The sequence below is a fragment of the Bidens hawaiensis genome, unplaced genomic scaffold (genome assembly GCF_021521415.1).
Source record: "Bidens hawaiensis isolate Kalapana, Puna unplaced genomic scaffold, B.hawaiensis_p1.1 tig00006781_1, whole genome shotgun sequence".
Classification (NCBI taxonomy): Eukaryota; Viridiplantae; Streptophyta; class Magnoliopsida; order Asterales; family Asteraceae; genus Bidens; species Bidens hawaiensis.
Genome location: NW_027491463.1, coordinates 942,721 through 956,543, shown reverse-complemented (window position 1 = coordinate 956,543; position 13,823 = coordinate 942,721). Strand labels below are relative to the sequence as shown.

The 13,823-nt window shown below is 44.2% G+C and overlaps 1 pseudogene; it reads right to left on the bottom strand.

Moving 5' to 3' along the window:
* Positions 1–5,308: 5,308 nt before the first annotated feature.
* On the bottom strand, positions 5,309–6,822 carry LOC143633549 (UDP-glycosyltransferase 73E1 pseudogene; annotated as a pseudogene).
* Between the last annotated feature and the right edge of the window lie 7,001 nt (positions 6,823–13,823).

The following is a 13,823-nucleotide window of genomic DNA, read 5'->3' as shown; positions in this document are numbered from 1 at the left end:
GTGGTGGGGTGAGGTGGCACACTTGTATCGGTGGGAGCAAGTGATGGTTTTTAAACCACCCCACCCCCCTTATGTAGGCATATTGGCTGTTGAGGTTGTTCCCCTTGACCGAATTGACTTGGCACAAACACAAAAGGGTTTAACTGAGTTCTCTAACAAGTTAGAACTTTGCATCAACTGATTTGGACAAAGCTAAAGCCCATATTGGAGTTGCTGTTCATTGTGCTCTTCACTCTGCTCTCACTGGTTAAGAGTGGTGACGGGTGAGGTCACCACATTTGTGATCTTCTTATTTAATCTAAACAAGTTTTTTTTACCTGCGCTTCGCCGCGGAGGCGTGTACTCGAGAGAAAACAGCCAACATTGAACCCCCTTGCGTTAAAAGGTTAAAGACGACGAAAAGTAACTCAAGGATAAAGACGACGAAAACTAACAATTCGTTGAAGCTGTAGACGTTCACATATCAAGCAACTTTTGTATCATATTAAATATCCTGTAAAATTAAACTTGTAATTTGCAGATGTGCAACATATTTACCAAATATACACGCAAATTTCAAAATTATAATAAACACAATCTCAATGAAGCAGATCTACTTTCCTCGGGTATGATTAAACTGTTTCACCGATGGTTCCTTTGAATCCGTGTTCTTCCACCTACAAAATGAACAGCGCCGTTACTTACCCCTCAGAAAGGGACAGAGGGGTCCTCTTTGGGGTAACCCTCCGGCGTGAGAATCAGTATCTTTGTGGAGAAGATAATAAAGTGTGAGTCAGTGAATATCTCAAGAGTATTGCTGAATCGCTGAATACTCTTGATTGTGTGACTGTGTGTTTTCTGTAACTGACTGTGAGTGAATATAATTCAATATGATTGAATGTGATATCACTGCTTGTAACTGTCAATGATTGAGTGTGAAATGAATGTGTCATCAAAGTGGAGTTGATGCTGTATTTATAGTGCTAGGGTTTTCACTGGCTGGGCTCAGCCTCGTTGGCCTCCTCCAATCGCACTGCGCCACGTGTCCTCTGGGACACCTGGCGCTTTCTCGTTGGTTGTAATCATGTGGTAGCACATGTGTCATGCTGAGTTGTCGACCTTTCATTTGGCAGCTGTCAACATCAGCATATTCTTACTCCTTAAAAAGATGCCTTCTAGAAGAGTGTCTGACGTGCACAATCAAGGTTGCCCTGATCCTGATTTGGATAAGGACGAGGTTGATTATGTGTACGTGTGATATGCGCCCATCCTGAGAATGCGCGAAGTCTTCTTTTTATTCTCACGCGCAGATATTTCATGCGCAGGTGTGATATGCACGAGCGTGTGATATGCGCCGCGCGCTGGTGCGCCACTCGCATATGTGACGCGCGAGCATATGTGATGTGCAAGAGCATGCGATATGCGCCGCGCGCATATGTGATGCGCGAGCATATGATGCCTGAGCATGTTTTGTATGCGCGATGCGCCTGGGTTTTGGCTTTGTGCCTTCATAATGTCTTTATCTTGTGGGTTGACCCGCCTTGCTTGGTGTTGAGGCGGGTACATACCTCTTCATGTACAATAGAAACTTAATATAAAAAATTAATTTTGCTGCCCTTAATAAAGCCACCCGCCACCACCGGTTCCAAACTAGAAACCGGAAATGATAGATGATCGTTGTCATAGGATCAGATATATGATCATCATAGTCATACTCAACCAAACCGACAAAGACCACGACTCATAATCGGCAACCATAACAGCTTTGTCGACACGAATCCACTACCACCAAGGGTTTCTAATCTAAACCTGGCAAAAGTAGATCGATTATCATCGTCAGATACATGATCATCATAGCCGTAGTCAACCAAAATGACAAAAACATGGACTAACAATTGGCAGCCTGTGAACTATAAACCACAGTCTGCCACCATGAATCCATCGCTACCAAGGGTTTCAAATCAGAACCCGGCAATGATAGACGACAGCTTCCCTACGGGTGGCCTCTTCGTCCATCGCCGCAGATTAGGGGTTCGTAACAGAAACCGGCAACAATAGATGAAGCACGTACCCCATTCACGGATAAACGACTAACAACAAAACCGCCATAAAAAAGAACAGTAACTGGCCACCAACACCGCTGCCTAGGGTTTCGAAACAGAACCCGGCAACAGCGTTGGTCACCCACACAAGGTAGCATAATCAAACGATCACCGGCAATGGAACACCCCCACTACCATAGGCGTCGTCTAACGACCGGTGAAGAGACCTGTGGTCTACGACGGTGTCGTACCGGAGACGACGAGTGCACCAACGGTTCCGAATCGGAACCCGGTGACGGCATACACAGACGATTATTTATACAGAAAAGACGAATCCGGACACGGCGACGGCCAATTAGCCACCACACGACTACCATAGACCGTTCACAATCATCACGTCGTTGCCACCAACGGTTCCGAGTCGCGGACATATGAATATGATTCTACCGGCAACATGAAAATAAGAGTGTGTGATGACATTCATGGAGAAAGAAAGCAAGGAGAGAAGCAGATGAGATGAGATGAGATGAGATGAGATGAGAAGATGAGTTAGAAACTTCTGTGGGTAGGTGTCTCAGGTGAAGGTTAAAAATTATGTGGTAAAAATGAAGACTTAACATTCACAGTATACACGTGTATGGCCTGAAGTTGATATTTTCATGAACAGTATTTTTACTTTGTGTTCCTTAGTCTTATTTAACAGGAAGAGGAGAAGGAAAAAAGAGGAAAATATGAAAAAATTATGTTTCTGATATTTTTTAAGAAGGGAAGGGGAGGGGAAATGATGGAAAATGTTAGAAAATGTGAATATATTATCATCCTCCAAAATTGAAGAGATTAGAAGAGAAAATAATTATATTTAATAATAATTTTCTATTAATTCCTAAATTACCCTTATATCTAACTTTTATTATAGTTTACTTAAAGGGTATAATAGAAAAATTGCAACTTTCCTTTCTTATTCTCTTAACTCGCGAACAACAAAAATCTTTAATTTCCTTTCCCTTCCTTTCCTTTTTATTAAACTCAGGAATACGAAATAAAATCAAACATTTTCCTTCCCCTAGCTTTCTTTCTTATTTTAATTCCCCTTCCTTCCCCTCCCCTCGTTAAATGAGACTCGGGAACACAGTGTTAGAGAGAGGGTGAAAACTTGGTTTTTGATAGGGGTGTTCAGTGATAGGTTTAAAACCGTGAAATCGCCCAAGCCGGTCATTGGTTTGGCTTCGCGGTTGGTTTTTTTACGTTCGGTCGGTCGGCTTCAGAATTTTTATACCGTAATGAACGGTTTGGCTTACGGTTTTTATTGAAAACCGGCCGTAGAAAACCGAACCGGACCGTAGGATTTATTTATATATAAATTTTATTTTTTTATATTAGATTTATATAACTATTTATAATATATCATATGTTTTAAAAATTGGGCTTCTTGTCTTAGCCCACTATAAGATGCTAGTGTGTAATTTAGCCCAACTATAATATATCATATGTTTTAAAAATTGGGCTAGTGTGTAACTTAAAGTTTAAGTTTTTGGCAGTAGCATATTAAAGCCTAAACCGTGAAACCGGCAGGAGCCAAACCGTTAGTAACGGTTCAGTTCGGTTTGGTTTTTATTTTCAACGGTTTGGCTTCGGTTTTTTATTAGCAAAAACCATACTAACGGTTTGGCTTACGGTTTGACTAAAAAACCGGCAAAACCGGACCGTGAACACCCCTAGTTATATATATATAATAAAAAAAATAAGAGTTTTTTTATAAATAAAAAATGAGCATTATTCTGATTGAATAATGCAAAAAAAATAATAAAAAAAAATCATAACGAAAATATAAATAAAAATAAAAAATCTAAAACACTAAAATGTTTCCGCCGTTATCTTCGTTAAAAAAATAAAAAATAAAAAAAAAACTCGATTTCAATTCATTTGCCAAACGAACACGTCAAGAATGGAATTGAATTTCAATTTCTTCAAATTCGAATTCCTATTGGAATGTTGAGACTTCAAATTCAATTAATTCCAGTTTTAAATTCTATGCAAATTCCATTCCATTCTGTGAAATAAACACGTCCTTAATTTTTATAGATTAAGTGATGGATGTTGGATTTGAATGGAAATAAGATGCAAAGAGAAAGCACTCCCGATGGCAGCTAGGAGGGTTTATCATCATAACTTGGCATTGTTAGTGTCAACCTTTTTTTTTTTGAGTAGCAGCTATGTAGTATCGAGTCGTGTTTATATCATAAGCTGTATCCCCACGCATTATTATATAATATAATCAAGAATTTTGGTGTTGCAAGTGGTTTGCTGTGTTGTTGGATGAATTTTGTTTTTTAGTTCAGTTATTATAATAAATGTAATGGGAACTGACCAAACGTTAATTTTATTTTATTTTTTTAGTGTTGGTGCCATAACAAACCTGAAAGAACCGATCGAGTTCATGCAGACTCGCTGCCTTATTTAAAGCCCATGACCGACAACGCTAGAGTTTTACCAATGCTCAAGTTTACCCCCCAAATAAATAAAATTGGTTGTTGATCCACCTCTATTTTTTTCATTTATTAGTTCCGGTACTGTAATGCACATAATCAAAACCGACCGAATTCGTGTCAAGTTACTGCCTTAATGCTCGGGACACAACGCTTGGGTTTTACCACCGTCCGGGTTTGTCAACCAAATAAAGATCGTATTAAATATTTTGTTTTCTTATATGGTAAGTTGACTAATTAATTTTTTTTGGGTTTTAACACAGCAGATACTGATTGAATTCGTAACAATCAGGTTTTACCAACGTCCACGTTTCAACACTGGAGTTTTGTCAGCTGCCCGGTGCAACACACCAGGTAGAAAAACTGGTTTGATTATATATTCGGTTTAGCCAACTGGATAAACATTAATGTATTAGGAAAAAGATCAAATTAAAACAAGCATAATTTTACGCCTTTTAAATATCGAGACCCATAACTAATACACATAAAAATTTTGGATAGTATGATAAACAACCATAACCGGTCGTTCCGCTACCGACCCTCACCCTACCCTCACACCGCCTCGATTCCTTATCTAGGCGTTGAGTTTTTCTCAATTTTATAAATTTTAAAGTGTTTTTTTTTTTTCAATGTTAAAATGTGTGAATCTTTCATTTGTGTAATTTACATATTTATTAAGACCATTATAGTTTTTCAATATTTGATGACAAACTTAAAGTTACATAAAGGGAGCTTCATGTAATAGCCCATACATTGAATTTCATATCAACTCTCTAAAATTATTCTGTTTTATTCTTATTTCTCTTCTTCGTCAAACACATTAGAATGCCTGCAATGCATCTTGAATTGGTTTTGTGTTCTTGGCTAACATCTCAGTAGTATCTTGAATCATCAGCGTCGTATTAAGATACGAAGAACCCCCTTCCACCATCGCTCTCTTCGCCATTTCCCCAAGCTCTCTAGCTCGCTCTCTTCGTGCTTTTCCGTCCCCTTCATCGTTCATTATACTCTCCACCGCAGCCTTGATGTTCTCTTTCTTCACCAACACTTCAAACTTAACTTGCTCCCCAACACTGACAGGAACCTCCACACCCACACTCACTCCTGTTCTCAACACATCTGTCACAAACCTTTCGTTTAAAAACTGATCCGCACCTTGCGGATATGTAACCATCGGGACCCCAGCCGATATCCCTTCAAGAGTCGAGTTCCATCCACAGTGAGTCATAAAACCACCAACCGCTTCGTGTGACAGTATCAAAACTTGTGGGGCCCACCCGCGAATGATCAGACCTCTATCTTTTACCCTTTCTTCATATCCTAACAACCATTTCTCCGTCTCATCCGTAGTCGATCTTATACACCAAATAAACGGAATGCTACATAACTCCAATCCCAACCCGAGCTCAACTATCTGCTCATTGCTAAGACTCGACATACTTCCTAAACAAACAAAGATTACCGACCACGGATCCTTAGCATCTAACCATTTCAAACAATCATGCTCGTCGATCCCCGCCTTGTTTCCTCTCTCGGCAACATCTTGAAAACTTCGGTTGTGCAATGAAACCGGCCCGATACACCATACTTTCTTATCTTTCACCTCGGCTAACCGTTTAACATAGTTCGGCTCGAGCTCGTCAAAACTATTAACCAATATCCCGTCCGCGGCTTCCTCAGCTACCGCCATTCGGTCAAAGAAATCCTCCATCTCTTTTGTCTCTCTTTTCCCCCAAGCCTCGGCTTGCGCTTTCGTAACTTTGATCCGGTCAGGGATCCCGGGCAGCTCAAAGTAATCCGAATCAGAGTCGATTTCATTTAATACATTAGTATTCATCACAATGTGTAAACATAGGTACGTGAAGCATCCCGGTCCGTGGAAAACAATCCTCGGAATATTAAGCCTGCGAGCTAGACCGCTTGTCCAAGGAAACTGATTATCGGAGATGATGCAACTAGGTGCCGGAACAAGTCGCCGGAGGATGTTTTCCGACGGGGTTTCCAACATGTCCATGGCGGCGTACATTTTGACAAAGAGATCAGCAGATGGAAGCATGTCAAAGTTTTCGCATCCTTCGGGCAAACCGACTTCGGATAACGGGAGTTGAAGCTCAATGAGCTGGATCTTGAGGTTGGCTTGGGTTGCACGGGCGATGGCTGGACGGAAACGGTTGGCGTTGACCGGGGTGGTGAGGATTGTGACGGTGGCGTGACGGTGGGCTAGTATTCGTGCGATGTCGATCATGGGTATCATGTGGCCTTGTTGCATTAGAGGGAATAAGATGAAGTGAAGGTCTTTTGGGCAGGAAGCCATTGGAATTGGAGTTTGGTGGATAAGTGAAACGATCTTTCACTTGGTACTTATATTTGTTCGACCACCAACTATTTGCTTGATCATCACGTTTTCAGTTATTTAAAAATTGTATAAAGATAAAGCATAATAATAGAGTGTATAGTTCCAAGAATTGATGCGTGTGGCCAGAAATAGCGGATTGCACATGGCATCCAACCAGCCAGCCTAATTTGACTCGTATTCCGCATCGGTAGCGAAGGGGCAGCAGCCCTCTATTTTTCCCAGACTTTGTTTGATAAAATGTTTTAACATCCGTACCGGACATCGACTCAATCGTCTTGCAGGGTTAAACGTCGGACTATGTAGCATCCTAAATGATATACATACATAACGTCGTAGAAATATTTTATAAGCTTATCAATGAATTTACATAAATTACATATTATTATCCTATACTACATTTAGAATTCGTCGCCCTCCCGTCTAACCTTTTTATTTGATTTTTATTCCTTTACATCACACCTTCGTTTTCCATTTATTTCGCCGTTACAACGTATGACGGTTTCCATATTATAACCGTCACATCCCCTCCGAATATACCTATATATAAACATTCATCGGAGCAAAGAAACGTAATCCGTCAAGTAACCAATTCGAACTGTAACGTACATAACCGCCGCCGATAGAGACGAGGCATCACCCAATAACTGAATATAGATTTGTAGAAGTTTCGCCACCATCAACGACACCCATACGAAACCTATCATCGATGTACGTTTACCTACGTAACCGTTGTTTCCATCAATATTTTAAACCACCTTTTACCGTAATAACCGTCACCCATCCGAAATCTATAAATACATTGCCATGTCCATCCATTCTCCTATTACAATGATAGCCCATGACATTCACAGCCAGATCATAACATAATTTTTGGTACCGCAGACCCCATAGCCGAAGCATTCGGCATCCATCCATAAAATTCCACCGTCAGAGGAAATCAGGCACGTGTTGTGGCACTCCGGCAACGGATGGTGGCTGCCTGGCAGGGTATGGGATAGCGATAGCGCTGGCTGCGTCGGTTGATGAACCGACACCGAAGCGTTACAATACCATATCGATCAGCCTTGCGTTAGGATGATAAGTCGTTTAACGGAGTTTAAAAACCTTTGATGTCAAACATGACTAATGTATGGATTTCGATTAGAGTTCAAAGGATTGAGAACAAGACTGGGTATGTTAAAGGAGTTTCAGATTTGGTTTTGAATGAACAGACGGCATTCAACTTACATACTATTGAGATATCACTTGACTTATGCTCAAAACTCGCTTGAACTTTTCCCTCAAAAATGGAACTTAGTGAAGAGGTATGTACCCGCCTCAACACCAAGCAAGGCGGGTCAACCCACAAGATAAAGACATTATGAAGGCACAAAGCCAAAACCCAGGCGCATCGCGCATACAAAACATGCTCAGGCATCATATGCTCGCGCATCACATATGCGCGCGGCGCATATCGCATGCTCTTGCACATCACATATACTCGCGCGTCACATATGCGCGTGGCGCACCAGCGCGCGGCGCATATCACACGCTCGTGCATATCACACCTGCGCATGAAATATCTGCGCGTGAGAATAAAAAGAAGACTTCGCGCATTCTCAGGATGGGCGCATATCACACGTACACATAATCAACCTCGTCCTTATCCAAATCAGGATCAGGGCAACCTTGATTGTGCACGTCAGACACTCTTCTAGAAGGCATCTTTTTAAGGAGTAAGAATATGCTGATGTTGACAGCTGCCAAATGAAAGGTCGACAACTCAGCATGACACATGTGCTACCACATGATTACAACCAACGAGAAAGCGCCAGGTGTCCCAGAGGACACGTGGCGCAGTGCGATTGGAGGAGGCCAACGAGGCTGAGCCCAGCCAGTGGAAACCCTAGCACTATAAATACAGCATCAACTCCACTTTGATGACACATTCATTCACACTCAATCATTGACAGTTACAAGCAGTGATATCACATTCAATCATATTGAATTATATTCACTCACAGTCAGTTACAGAAGACACACAGTCACACAATCAAGAGTATTCAGCGATTCAGCAATACTCTTGAGATCTCACTGACTCACACTTTATTATCTTCTCCACAAAGATACTGATTCTCACGCCGGAGGGTTACCCCAAAGAGGACCCCTCTGTCCCTTTCTGAGGGGTAAGTAACGGCGCTGTTCATTTTGTAGGTGGAAGAACACGGATTCAGAGGAACCATCGGTGAAACAGTTTAATCATACCCGAGGAAAGTAGATCTGCTACCAGTGAGTAGATCCACGTTTCTTCATTGGCGCCATCCACTGTTACAAACGGCAATCAGATCTCATCCAGATCTACAAAAAAATCAATCACCATGGTTTCTGGAGTTCGTAACGTTGATCAAGCTCTGGAGGATATTGAACGTGAGGGTGTTAACGACGGACAGCAGGTTCTGAGGGTTCCGCGTGATTCTACGCGTACCACCAGCAACCGTCCCTTCGTCACAACCCCTCACGGCCAGACTGAAACTCCTCCAGACGATCACACGTTACAAAATATGGCCGGCGCGAAGCTGAAAGGACCAATGGGTCCAGAAGATGAAGCAAATGATCCGAATGAATGGCTCATAAACGAGCAGCGGCGTCTGATTGAAAAATACAACGACATGGTCAAGCAGAAGAAGCTAGCCGACCAAGCACAAAGGCAAGCTTTTGATAAGCAGACTACAAAGAGGCCGCGCGCGCCGGAAGAGGGACATTCTGTTCACACTGCACACACTGAGTTCAGTGATGAAGAAGTGCATAGCATGAGGAAGACACGGGATACTCATGCAGGAGGCTCACAGCTTCGCGCGCCTGTGAACATGGCGCCTGGAGCCAGAGCAGATCTGGATCTGCACATGCCGTACAGCCCACCGATCAGAGGGCAAGTGGACGTAACCACGCCCTATAGACCAGCCATCCTGGTAAAACACTCAAAGTTTACTGCGCGCATCGCGCAGGCTCCCATCCAGCACAAGACAAAGATGCCAAGTGGTCTGGGCAAATATGATGGCACAACAGATCCAGATGACTTTTTGCAAGGTTTCTATAACACGGGAAACCTAGAGAGCTGGACGATGCCAACATGGTGTCATATGTTTGCTCGCTGCCTCACGGGCGCAGCGCGGGTATGGTTCGAGAGCTTGCCGACAGGGCAAATTGATGGGTTTGAGGAACTATTAGAAAAGTTCCAATCCCACTTCGTACAGCAGCGCAGGCACACGCGCGATCCTGATGACATCATGCACTGCATACGCAGGAATGATGAAACGATTGAAGATTACATCACTCGTTTCAATCAGGAATCCCTGGCAATCGGGGGCATAACTGAGCAGCTCCTGCGCCTGGCCTTTATACAAGGCGCGCGCAGTGACCAACTCCGCCGGGCTCTTGTAAGCAAAGATGGTATGCCCACCACGTGGGCCAAGTTAATGGAGGCATCGCGAGTTTTCGCGAGAAATGAGAAACAGATTGCCCAAGATAGGGCAAGAGAAAGAGCGCATCAGGCAGAATCACCGCGCAGCAAAGATAAGAGGGCCAAACAGAACTCTGTATGGTCCAGGTTGCAGCCAACAAGTTTTTCTTCCGCGGAAAAACAAGCGCAACCAACCTCACCACAGCCCCAAAAAGAAGTTCGTAATCGCGGGGAGGGTGACAAGAGGGAGGGCGGCAGAGATCCTAGCAGACCTTTGCCAAGAATATGGACGCCCCTCACTAAAACACCTTCACAGGTGTTAAGTACTGAGAATGTCCAATTCAAGCCCCCCAAACAACTACACTACAAGGGACCGCAAAACAGTGGCAAATATTGTGAATTTCACAGGTCCCCGGGCCACAACACCGACGCATGCCATCATTTAAAGGATGCGATCGAGAAGGATGTAAAGTCGGGCAGGCTGGCTCACTTGGTAAAAAACCAAAGAATAGAAGATGAGCAACCGGAGGGAGCCTCTGCCAGCAAGAAGTACAAAAGAATCTGTGTGGCTGAGGGGGGACGACAAGGGCAGACGTCAAGAAAGAGAAGCGCGCAAATCCACGGAGATTGGCGCGAGCAGCAAGTCATCTTCCCAAGAATCAGGGGAGGCCCTTCAATAAGCAGTCCTCTCGTCATTACCACACACATTGCTCATTACGAAGTGTCAAAGGTCCTGGTGGACACTGGAAGCGAATCTGACATTATGTATGAGCAGTGTTTCAGAAAGTTAGACCCGGCAGACCAAGCGCGGCTCGAAATTGTGAACGCACCAATCTGTGGTGTCTCAAATGAAATCATACATCCCCTAGGCCAGATTCAGTTTGAACTAACTATGGGGGATGATGAGCACAAGCGAGCCGAAGTTGTCAACTTCTTGGTCTTGCCCACCACGTCATGCCACAATATGATCCTGGGTAGGGGAACGATTGCCCAATTTAATGCTGTACCGTCGCCAGCGCACGGCGCATTGGGGATCCCTACACCAACAGGCGTAGCATTTGTTTACCGCGATCATTTGTGCGCAGTGACAAGCACGCCGCGGGAAGGGAGAATGAAACTTACAATGGCTGACAATGCGCCAGAGAAGTGGATTTTAAACCCAAAATTCCCAGATCAAACGGTCACAATTGGCGCTACCATTTCAGACGAAACGAGATTGAGAATGAAAAAGTTGCTTACAAAATACACGTCGGTTTTCGCGTGGCAACACTCCGATATGACGGGGGTCCCGCGAGACTTGGCGCAACATTCTCTTAACACGTTTAAGTCGGTGGAGCCAATTGCACAGAAAAAGAGAATCATGGGGGATGAAAAGGCGAAGGCCATGAATGAGCAAGTGGAGGACCTGTTGCGCGCAAACATCATCCGCCCAATTCGATACCAGACATGGGTAGCCAATCCTGTGATGGTAAAGAAAAGCAACGGGTCATGGAGAATGTGTATTGACTTCAAGGACCTCAACAAAGCATGTCCGAAAGATTGTTACCCCCTCCCAAACATCGACGCAAAGGTGGACTCCGTGGCGCCATTCAAGCTCAAATGTTTCCTGGATGCCTACAAAGGCTATCACCAGATTCAAATGGCACCACAGGATGAAGACAAGACGGCCTTCAGAACCGACAAGGGTGTTTTTTGTTACACAAAAATGCCCTTTGGTTTAAAGAATGCGGGCGCAACCTATCAGAGACTTATGGATTCGGTTTTCAGTGAACAAATCGGAAGAAATCTAGAAGTCTACGTCGATGATTTGGTGATCAAGAGCAGGGAGGAGAGACAAATGCTCAAAGACATCGAGGAAACTCTTCAGCGCCTAACGGAGGTTAACATGAAGCTCAACCCGAGCAAATGTACTTTCGGCGCAGAAGAGGGGAAATTTCTTGGTGTAATGGTCACTAAGGATGGTTTCAAGGTGAACCCTGAAAAGGTGGAAGCCATCCTTGACATGCCTTCACCATCCACCATGAAAGAGGTTCAGAAGCTGAATGGTAGATTGGTGTCAATCAACAGGTTCCTAGCGAACCACGCCAGCAAATCTACTCCATTCGTTAACACCTTGAGGAACTGTTTGAAGAAGAGCCAATTCAAGTGGACGCCTGAGGCTGAGCAAGCTTTCACTGAGATAAAAGAATGTCTCATTAAATTGCCAGCGCTCACAGCTCCACTTCCTGGCGAGACCCTTACATTGTACCTGTCAGCTGGAGACCGCGCGATCGGCGCAGTATTATTGGTGGATCGCAAGGGGATACAAACGCCGATATACTATGTGAGTCGGGTGCTCACAGACCCTGAGACGCGCTATTCCATCATGGAAAAGTTAGTTTTGTCACTAACACACGCGTCGCGCAAGCTCCATAGATACTTCAATGGTCATCCTATTGAAGTTCTGACTGGTTACAACATCCAGCAAGTCTTGCGACGCCCCGCGCTCTCCGGAAGGCTGACAAAGTGGGCGCTGGAATTAGGTGAACACACGATCACTTATAAGCCCCGTCCAGCGATAAAGGGTCAAGTTTTGGCGGATTTCATCACGGAAATCCCAGACGGAAAGATTGAAGAAGCTCAGCGCGAGGTAGATCCCCCGCGAGCAAATGATGAAGAAGATGTTTGGAGGCTATTCACTGATGGAGCCTCCAACAGCGAAGGGTCCGGCGCAGGCCTCAAACTGATGGACCCTGATAATCGTGAATATACTTATGCTATCAGGTTGGACTTCAAGAGTACCAACAATGAGGCTGAGTATGAAGCCCTGCTGGCTGGTCTGCGCATCGCGCGCAAGTTTGGGGTTAAAAGACTAGAGGCGCATGTTGATTCTTACTTGGTAGCTGCTCAGGTCAACGGCCTATATGACGCCAAGGAGAACACAATGCCTCTGTATCTAGAGCAGGCAAAAAAGCTCGTTGAGCAGTTTGACTTCTTCAGAATCATACACATCTCGCGCAGCGAAAACAAGTCCGCTGACGCGTTGAGTAAAATGGCATCAACTAATTTTGATCACTTTGGCAAAGATGTCAGGGTGGAGGTAATGAGCAGCCCGTCAGTGCAAACGCAATCGGTCCTTGTAATTCATACAACCCCTTCATCCTGGATAACTCCAATAACAGAATTCCTGATGAAGGGGAAGTTACCGGACGATCGCGCACAGGCGAGAAAGATAAGACACAAGGCACAGAACTATGAATTACTTGATGGTACATTATATCGGCGCTCTTATCTTGGACCGCTCATGAAGTGCCTGGATGCTGAAGAAGCAACCTATGTGATTAGGGAGATTCATGAAGGAATCTGTGGAATTCACGCTGGCCCGCGCATGGTGGTTGCCAAGGCGATGAGCTCAGGCTACTATTGGCCAGGCATGTACTTGGATGCGCTAAAAGAAATCCAAAAATGCAAGGCATGTCAGAGCTACGCGCCAAACACCATGCGTCCAAAGAACAACTTGATTCCAGTCACCTCCGCATGGC